General features: G+C 43.2%; 1 pseudogene across 1 annotated transcript; it reads left to right on the top strand.

Moving 5' to 3' along the window:
• Window positions 1-1,219: 1,219 nt before the first annotated feature.
• Window positions 1,220-2,901, top strand: LOC145101037 (putative carboxylesterase 13 pseudogene; annotated as a pseudogene). Its single transcript, XR_013705436.1, has 2 exons — window positions 1,220-2,323; window positions 2,415-2,901. The product of XR_013705436.1 is annotated as a putative carboxylesterase 13 pseudogene (transcript).
• Window positions 2,902-9,563: the final 6,662 nt, after the last annotated feature.

The raw sequence follows: 9,563 nt of genomic DNA, 5'->3' as shown, positions 1-9,563 counted from the left end.
TGGCTCAGCCGCCACTATACTCCGGCTGGGTGGCTCAGCCGCCACCCGTCGCCGTCAGCCATCGCTAGCACCAAGATGGTTCTCTCCAGCTATGGAGGACCATCTCAGATCTTCTAGCTGATCTAACTTGACCGTCGGAGTCCGCTCCCGGGGCACAGTCCTTGGGGCGGCTCTAACGCGTCTCTATGATTGTGATGTCAGATCTCCGCCGCAGCAGAAGACCAGAAGACTCGCCGGAGGTTGATGTTCCATCATTTGGCGCCATCCGTGGGACTCGAACCCACGACCACGTGAGATCGAGGAGTGGGACAAATTTCTATATTATTTCTTTAACTGGTCTGTCTCTAATTCCCCCGACAGGTGGACTTCTACCTTGGCTACTGATGGCAGTTTTTATGTCAATAATTTAAGACGTATTATCGATTCTAAAATCACATGTGCTGTTGATAATCCGATCATCTGGACTAATGAGGTCCCCCGCAAAGTAACTGGTTTTGCTTGGCGCGCATGTATGGATCGCATTTTTTCTGCGGTGGCCCTTTCTCTCAGAGGAGTCTCCATTCCCACCTCCTGTAACTTTTGCTCTAATGGACTCGACTCTACATATCACATTTTGATTGGCTGCTCGTTCGCTACTGAGGTGCTTCAATGGACGTTAAAATGGTGTAATATTCCATGGCAGACTTTTGATTCGGTGAAAGACCTGGTGGGTTTTGCGGCTAATTGGGGTAGATGTCCAAAGAAGAGAAGAATCTTGATTGCCATTGTGTACGATTACCTTTGGTTTGTCTGGAAAGCCAGAAGTGACATGGTGTTTAATAAAAGGCATATCACCCCTACGAATACGGCGGACCACATCATTATTGAGGTCTATAATTGGGTGAACTTTAGGGGCAATTTGGGTAGATTTATTTGGTCGGATTCTCTTTGTTGTCCTTTTAAAACTATGTAGTCTTGTTTTGTTTTCTTTTTGCTCCGCCTGTCCCTTATAGGCCTGTGTTTGTTCAATTTTATCTGTTGCTTTTTTATAAATCGCGGTTTAAAAAAAAAAACAGTAATGATTTATTAGAAATTTTGCTGCCCCTCCTTTTTACTTTCTTTGACTAATAGGTATTGCTTTCTAATTAGAAAAAGCCTCCAATATTGAAACTATTTCAACGCATCCACTGTTTTCTAAAATGACTCTTCTGGTTCGTAAACTCACCAATATTGAAAATAAATACCAACGCATCCACTGCTTTTTAAAACAACTTGTTTTTGGTGGTAAACCCGAATATTCTCTCCTTTTCAACGAGGTATGTCATTCTCCTTCGCTCCATTGCCTTTATCTTACCCTGAAGAGATACAACATGACCTTTCCCCGTTTATACTTATCCATAAAAATGGTCGTATTGAACGGCTAGTCGGAGAAGAGATCACCCCTCCATCAACCGATTACACCACCGGAGTTCGCTCCAAAGATGTCCAAATCTCACCGGAAACAGACCTCTCCGCTAGGATCTACTTGCCAGGAACTATTATCTCCCAAGAGCATAAACTCCCTGTCCTTATTTATTTCCACGGTGGTGGTTTCCTTTTCGGAACAGCCTTCAGTACTATGTTCCAGCCCTTCCATAACAGGCTTGCTTTGGAAGCACAAACCATCATCGTTTCTGTTGATTACAGAAGAGCCCCCGAACATCTCTATCCAACTCAATATGATGATTCTTGGGAAGCCATCAAATGGGTTGCTTCTCATGCAAATAGAAACGGTTCGGAGCCATGGCTTAATGACTATGCTGATTTTGAACGTCTGTTCTTTGGTGGGGAAAGTGCTGGTGGAAACATAGCTCACCAAATGGGGATGAGGATTGGGTTAGGAAAAGACTTGGATGCTTTTGGTGATCGAGTGAAGCTTTCTGGGATTGTCCTGATCGATCCACACTTCTGGGGAGAAACTCTAATTGGTGGTGAGGTGAATGCTGATGTTAAGGAAATAAATATCTTGGAAAAACTGTGGCGAGTGATGAACCCATCGTTAAGCAGTTTTGATGATCTGTTGATAAACCCGGCAAAAGATCCGAATCTTTCGAAGTTAGGGTGTCGAAGGGTACTTGTTTCTGTGGCTGAGAAAGATTTGTTGAGGGATAGAGGATGGTATTATCATGATGTTCTGGTGAACAGTGCATGGAATGGGCAAGTTGATATAATTGAAGCCAAAGGAGAGGGACATGTCTTCCATTTGTATCCACCTTTCCGTGAAAACGCTTTAACTTTGTTCAAGACTTTGTTTTCTTTCATCAACGGGGACAACTACATAGATGTACACAATAGTGGTTAAAACGTATGCTTTTCAATGTTTTTCATGCTAATAAAGAAATACTAAATACTAAATAAAGTTCACATTACTATGAATAATTGTTTGTGTTTTCTAGGTTTCGTTTATCATGGACTTTGTATATATGCTCAAAATTTGCCTTTCGCATTGAGATCCCAAAGATCATCCGAAGTGGAGAGGCGTACATCTAATGGATGCTTAATCCAACTTCCAAAAGGAACGAAGACATCTTAATCAATTAGAAGATGAGAGGTTTAACGTTGAAGAGCAAGACACCAAAGGAGAGGAAAGAAACTGACATCATAATCAACAACACAGGCAAGAACAACGGCTAAAGATTGTTTCTGTTGGATATCAGGCCCTTTCCTTGAACACCAAAACCAGGGGCGGAGCTTCAACATTTGATTCGGGGAGCGAAAATATAATATGTATAAAAATTGGTGAGCAGGGGGGCCACATCCAAAATTTTATATTTTTTGGCAAAAAATGTATAAAATGAAACTATAAGGACTGTTTCTAACTAAAAAAATCAGGGATGGGGGACAGCCCCCCTTGCCCTAATAAAGCTCCGCTAATGACCAAAACAGTATACACATGTGGTTAATACGTGAGAAATACAAAGAAGAAAAGATACAATTATGACGGAATATGGTTGCACTTCTATTCATGAAACAAGAGGCTTTTATAGCCTACAAAACCTAAGAGGCAGGGTCGGTCTTGAAAAATGAAATATTCTTAAAGGACCAGGACGAACAAGAAGGACCCTTATCTTTATTATAATTTTTTTATTTTTAAACAAAAATATATAATAAAAAAAACTGGGCCTGTGCAGCTGCTCACTTTGCCCCGCTCCCCCCCCCCCCCCCCCCCCCTCTCTAAGCCCCCATGCTAAGAGGACTAAACAAGAATAGGCTCACGTTTTCCTGTTTTATAGCAATAAAACTAACAATCAAAAACCACAAAATACTTAGTCCACATGACCAATTCAACCAATTGACCTACTACCTTTTATTTAATTCAAATACTAAACTAAAACTTCAACTAACCTGTCAAGATTAAACCCAATATTCACCCCATTAATTTTGACGGTCATGACTTTTTTCTTTATCACCTCAAAGTCTCTTCTTCCACATTCTCTTTCTTCACTGTGTACTTGCCACAAAAATCACAACGTTCGCAGCCTATCACGTTCACATACATACAAAGGAACACCCTTGCTACTTGCTTTCTTACTATATATTTTTCAAAGTTTCAAAACTTTGTTCGGTCAGTTTCTGTGAACCTGTGGTCTTACTTTTATTCTCAGACAACCCGTCGGTCTTTGTTGTCTCTTTCGGTCTCGAACTAATTTTACTCGGTCTAGATGTCGTCTGGTCTTTTGCGGATCTTCGGTCTTCGGTCTAGGTGCCACCCGGTCTTTGATGCTTCTCCATTGCTGTGATTTTTGTTGCTACTTGCTACTTGCTTTTTTTCTTACTTGCTAACATACAACAAACTTGTTGTTACTTCTGTCTTTCTTTTGATCACAATGACCCAACACCAGCGAGTCCCTTTTCCTACTTCACTCTCAACAAAGAGTCTCTCTCTCTCTCTCTCTCTCTCTCTCTCTCTATATATATATATATATATATATATATATATATATATATATATATATATATATGGGCAATAGAGGTGATCAGCTCCAACAATGATGGGCACAATGCTTGATCTTCAACACACATCACGAAAAACCCTTTCCTTTTGAACCATGTATAGACATTTGCCACCATCAGGTATGCTCTTTGTATTGGTACTTAGTCTTTCGTTCTCAGGTAAGCAAGCAACTGGCCTCTTCTTTCTGTCTTTTTGTAACACCGAAAAATTTCAAGCAAATTTAAACATTTAAAAACACCTAAAGTTAGTCAAACATTACAACTTTGTTTGCAAAATATCATTTATCAGAGTATATCCCAGAAACAAAACAAAAAGTGAGGAGTTGTACGATCATGCCTTCGCCTTGCTGCAATCCCCTGATGTACCTGAAATAATAAACTGAAACTGTAAACCCGAGAGCTTAGTGAGTTCCCCCAAACTACCGATACGCATACATTCCACATAACCATGTCAGTATTATCATATCATAACAACTGAACAGAACAGCACATAACGGGTCCACAGCCCTACAGACTGTAATACCCATGAGCCCACAATACGAGTCTCCCTTAGCCTGTAACTGGAATGCTCCCAAGCCCATAGTATGAGTCTCCGTTAGCCCGTAACTGGAATGCTGCTAGGGTTTGTTGGCTACCGCACGAAGCAGTGCAACCTCAACCCATCCCATATAACAGACACATATCATAACCACTGAGCATGCAATAATCATATAACATCACAAGTAGTCCTACAAGTCTACCTAACTGGCATAACCACTATCATGCAACCCTAACTCATACTCAACATCTAACACTGCTAGGATAACATATCCAATGGGCCGTCCTTCGTGCCTTAGACCCCTTAGTATAGTGAGGATAACTCACCTCGCAACTGTCGTCTGAAACTAGAAAGCTCAACTCCCGGATCACCAACACGAACTCCACCACCTATAGTTACCAGGGGTACCTCCTTGTTTCGCAGAACCTTCACCCTTCTTCCCAGTATGGTCACAGGTCTCTCAACAGAATTCAGGCGCTCACCGACTTGAATGTCATCCAACGAAACTATCGCCTCCTGTTCCATGATGCACTTTCGCAACTGCGAACCGTGAAAGGTGATGTAAATCCCAATCGAACCTTTTTATAAGGTCTATCCTTCCTGCCATTTTGTCATCTTGACAAAATCCTGATGATCCAAAGTATCGGAAACCCAACTTCACCTCTTCATGAAGTGAACCCCTTTTTGTGCTGACAAGATATTTGTCCCAAAAATATCATACCCAATCGATCCACTAAAACACAAACACACATGCCTGGCCCAATCAGCCTTGGGCTGGAATACCAAGCATATCAGGTCCAATCAATCATAGGGTCCAGTCATCCTCAGGATGGAAAACCCTAGATTGGAATACCTCTATGAACATAACTCGGGTCTACTCATAACTGGAGATCCAAGGATCTATCCTTGCGTCTCATTCACCGTCCTCAAATTCATCACAATAACTCCAAACCACTATCAACATACCTACCATTACCGGCCAACCAGTATGGCACTCATATCTAACCCATATCACCCCCTACGGGTTGGAATGCCAACATGTCTAATCAATTCAACTATCAAGTTGAAATTCTCAGGGTTTGCTGGCCTACCGCCTCAACCCTACCGCTCCCCTTGAGCCTCCATGCCTACGACTTTCAGTCAGCCCGCACCATGTATCTTGGCCTACTGCATAAAGCAGGACCGCCTCAACCCTATCCAAATGCCATAGACGATCATGAGGAAGATCCAACCCGGTTCCCAGAACCTGAATAATAGAACATTCTAATCTGAAGTCTTCCTAAAGCTGACGAATACCCATTCGGGTCTACTCTCAGTCCCCAACTGGAGTATTACCCGATCCAAGAAGATTAATCTGTGAGACACTCCGAACTGATGAGATCACCAAGATCCACTATACTCCATCCGATCTCTAACAACAACTTCCGATCAAGCAAAATACACCGGAGTCTACAACCTACTCCAGTAACATGTTCAATACTTGGGGACAAACCTACTGATTGATATAGCATAGCAGCATACTCGAAACCCGTAAATAGATCTACAACCACATGCAGAGTCTTCAACATAACTAGACCGCCTTACCAGGCCTTCAGTCCATCTGGACCACTCTCAGAACCTTCAGCATGTCTGGACCGCCTCTCTGGGACTTCAGCTTGTCTGGACCGTTCTCCAAGCCTTCGGCCTAACTGGTACGCTCCACCAGCCTTTGGTCTATCTGGACCGCTCTAAATTGTGGAGCATCTCCCTGGACCACCCTTCCTGGTGATCCTTCCCATGAAGACTGTTCTCACCCACTTGGGGTTCCGAAATCCTGATCCATTCTATGGACTCTAACCCCGGCCTAACCCTAGGCCTCATGTTGATCGTCCACCCCCTCGGGAACCCGTCGTTTGATCCCTGATCTGTGTGTCTACCACATACGCTAAATAACCCGCACACCCGTGTTGAATGTACTGCCGAGCCCTGGCAGCTAACAAAACCCTCAATCTATCAATCCAAAGACCCTTAGAGTCGAGCAAACCCTCGACCGAATACTCAAACTGAGCTCGATTCCTGACTAGAACTCCAACCTAGTTCCCCAACGTCTGCTATCAGGCACCTAGAAGACGTGTTTCTTATGTTGGGGAGTTTTACCGAACCCCCAATCAACACAACCCTCAAACCAAGCAGCCACTAGGGCTGGCTTTCTTCCTGAAAAGGATGCGAAACGTATCCCAGTTTTGAAACCACTCCCACTTCCGAATCCCGGGACAATTCTCCCCCACTTAGATTCGACTAAGTCTTCACAATGCATGAAATTTGAGAATTCTCAATCTTCCCCCCTTTCCAACGATCAATCTGATAACGACCAACTCTTACCAACTAGTGCTCCATTACTAGCCAATCCCAAATGATCGCACACTTCTAAGAACCAGATGAACACTTCCTGAATTCCAGTGAAACCAACAATCCCTAATGCTTGAATGATCCAGCATCCAAATCTTGAAGACCAAAAGATAAATACTCCAACTAATACCTCAACAACGAGCTACTTCCTTTGGCGCTTTCATCCGGCAATCAATAACGGTTACTAAAACCACTGAATCTTGACAATGCTGAATAATCATCTTGCGGGACTCTGTCCACAGACCTCTCCCATAATACCCTTCTTCTCAAGATGCTCCAAACAAGTCTCCCGCTCTCGGCTCTAGAAATCATTTCATTCAAGGTTCGCACCCTGCCTCACTCACCCGCTCAACCGTCCACAACTAAACTGTAGTAGCTGAAGCAACCTCTGTCCTAAACTAAGCTACAACTACCCTAAAGACATAGTCTACAATCCCAATAGTGCAATAGATCGCACGGTCAATCCTTACCGCCCGATACAAGAGATCCAAGGCGAACCGAACCTCACAAAATACTTATGCCACATCGACCCATCCGCTCTCACCAGCGCAGAACTACTGTCGCTAATCTCTGCGACCAACTGAACCCGAGCAGGGATACAACCTGATCCAGGTGTCACAAACCTGCTCACTCCTTCGAGCTCGAAAAACTGAAAGGGCACAAACCTTGCCATAGATGATAAAATTCTAAACAACCACTCTACTTCCCATCCTTTAGTGAATCCCTGAACTCTAATCACCTACCTACCTTTGATACTAAAATTTCTCCTGACACCTCTATTGGCCTAAGAACTCATGAAACTCCGCAACACATAGATTAGACAAAATATGCAACTAACTCGAGATTGCTACTTATCCATACACCACAATATTCCAAGATAAAATAAATACCAATTACGGACGATTTGGCCACAATAATATTACAGAATGGGGTTTTCGAATTACATACCAGAGACTTCTTGCGGCTCGACCTTGACTTCCAGAGGGACGATGACCGCTTAAATCTGAATTCCTTCCGCCCTCAACGCAGGACAGCTGGACCTGAAATGACCTGGCTGGTGACAGTGAAAGCATATCTAATCCTTCTTGCAATCCCCTTGTACATGCCCTCTCTCTCTGCACTTATAGCACCTGAATTTATGACACGAAAATCTGTGGGTTCCCCCACACTTGCCACACACCTCCTGACCCTCCTGACTTCTAGTACTCAGGTTAGCTGTCTCCAACTCTTCATCTTCAGCTGAAAGGTCCCTCCTCCTCTTTCCTAGTTGTGACCCCACCACCGACACTCCCCCAGTGGCCATCCCGGTAGCAACATCTCCCATAGATTGCAACGTTGCAACTTGCTCCTTGAACTTGGCGATCACCCTGTTGGTGACCCGGTCCACGACACCGAACAGTTCTTCCTGCAGAATCTGAGAAATCTCTATGGAAATCATCTCTCATATCTGATCGAAGAACAATACCAGCCTATCCTGGCCACTCACTCCCGATCCTGATCCGGATCCCGCCTCAAATCATTTCGCCATCACCATACTGAACGTATACCAAGAAGATATCAGATACTCCGCATAAACGACGGGAAACCTACTCACAACCAAAACCCTAGGGGTCGTGACTTCCTTGACACGCTTATGGGTCCTGTGCTTTTAGTAGTACGGGCCCATACTACCTTCCACACCTACCCATATTTGTCTCAAGTATCACCACAACGCCCTAACAATACGCATAAACATAGTGAGCTCTCAATCCTCACTCCTAGAGGAATGCTAAATATATCTCATAACTGGCCTCCCGACCTCTCATTACCCACCCATCCACCAACTGCCACGCGACCCTCCATTGATGCCAGTTAAATATTGCGTGAATAGAATCACATACCGCATGGCTTAAACAATCTTAGGCTAAATTATTTAATCCCACAATGGTTGGACTCAGACAAGAGTTGCGCAGCATAACCAAATCCCTTACCCTAAGATCATTTAACTCATGTAGCATGTGACTTGGACTATCCACCCAATAGTTAATTCACACACGAAAGAGTCATACAACAATCAATGAGGTACTCTACATAAGATAAGGCATCAAAGATCAGGAAATTCTATCATGCGGTTCCTGAGGATCCCTATCTTATTACTAGCATGCTGTTCTAACATATCGCATAATATCAAATAACTTATATGGTATTTTGGGGTCTACTTACTGGCTCCGGCTGATCGTACACTTGCATCCTCCTTTATTATTTTGAAAACCATTTGAAGATTATTTTGAAAACATTTTCCTTAGTTTGAGACTAGATTCACACGAGTGTCCCTCCAATTCACTCAAACCAAGGCTCTGATACCAACTTGTAACACCCAAAAATTTCAAGCAAATTTAAACTTTTAAAAACACCTCAAGTTCGTCAAACATTACAACTTTGTTTTCAAAATATCATTTATCAGAGTATATCCCAGAAACAAAACATAAAGTGAGGAGTTGTACGATTATGCCTTCGCCTAGCCGCGATCCCCTGATGTACCTAAAAAAATAAACTGAAACTGTAAGCCCTGAGAGCTTAGTGATTTCCCCCAAAATACCGATACACATACAGTCCACATAACCATGTCAGCATTATCATATCATAACAACTGAACAGAACAGCACATAACGGGTCCACAGCCCTA

The sequence above is a fragment of the Lactuca serriola genome, chromosome 1, assembly GCF_051521515.1.
Source record: "Lactuca serriola cultivar US96UC23 chromosome 1, Lser_US96UC23_V15, whole genome shotgun sequence".
NCBI classification, from domain to species: Eukaryota; Viridiplantae; Streptophyta; class Magnoliopsida; order Asterales; family Asteraceae; genus Lactuca; species Lactuca serriola.
The sequence above is the reverse complement of the archived record's forward strand: the minus strand, read 5'-3'. Positions and strand labels throughout refer to the sequence as shown.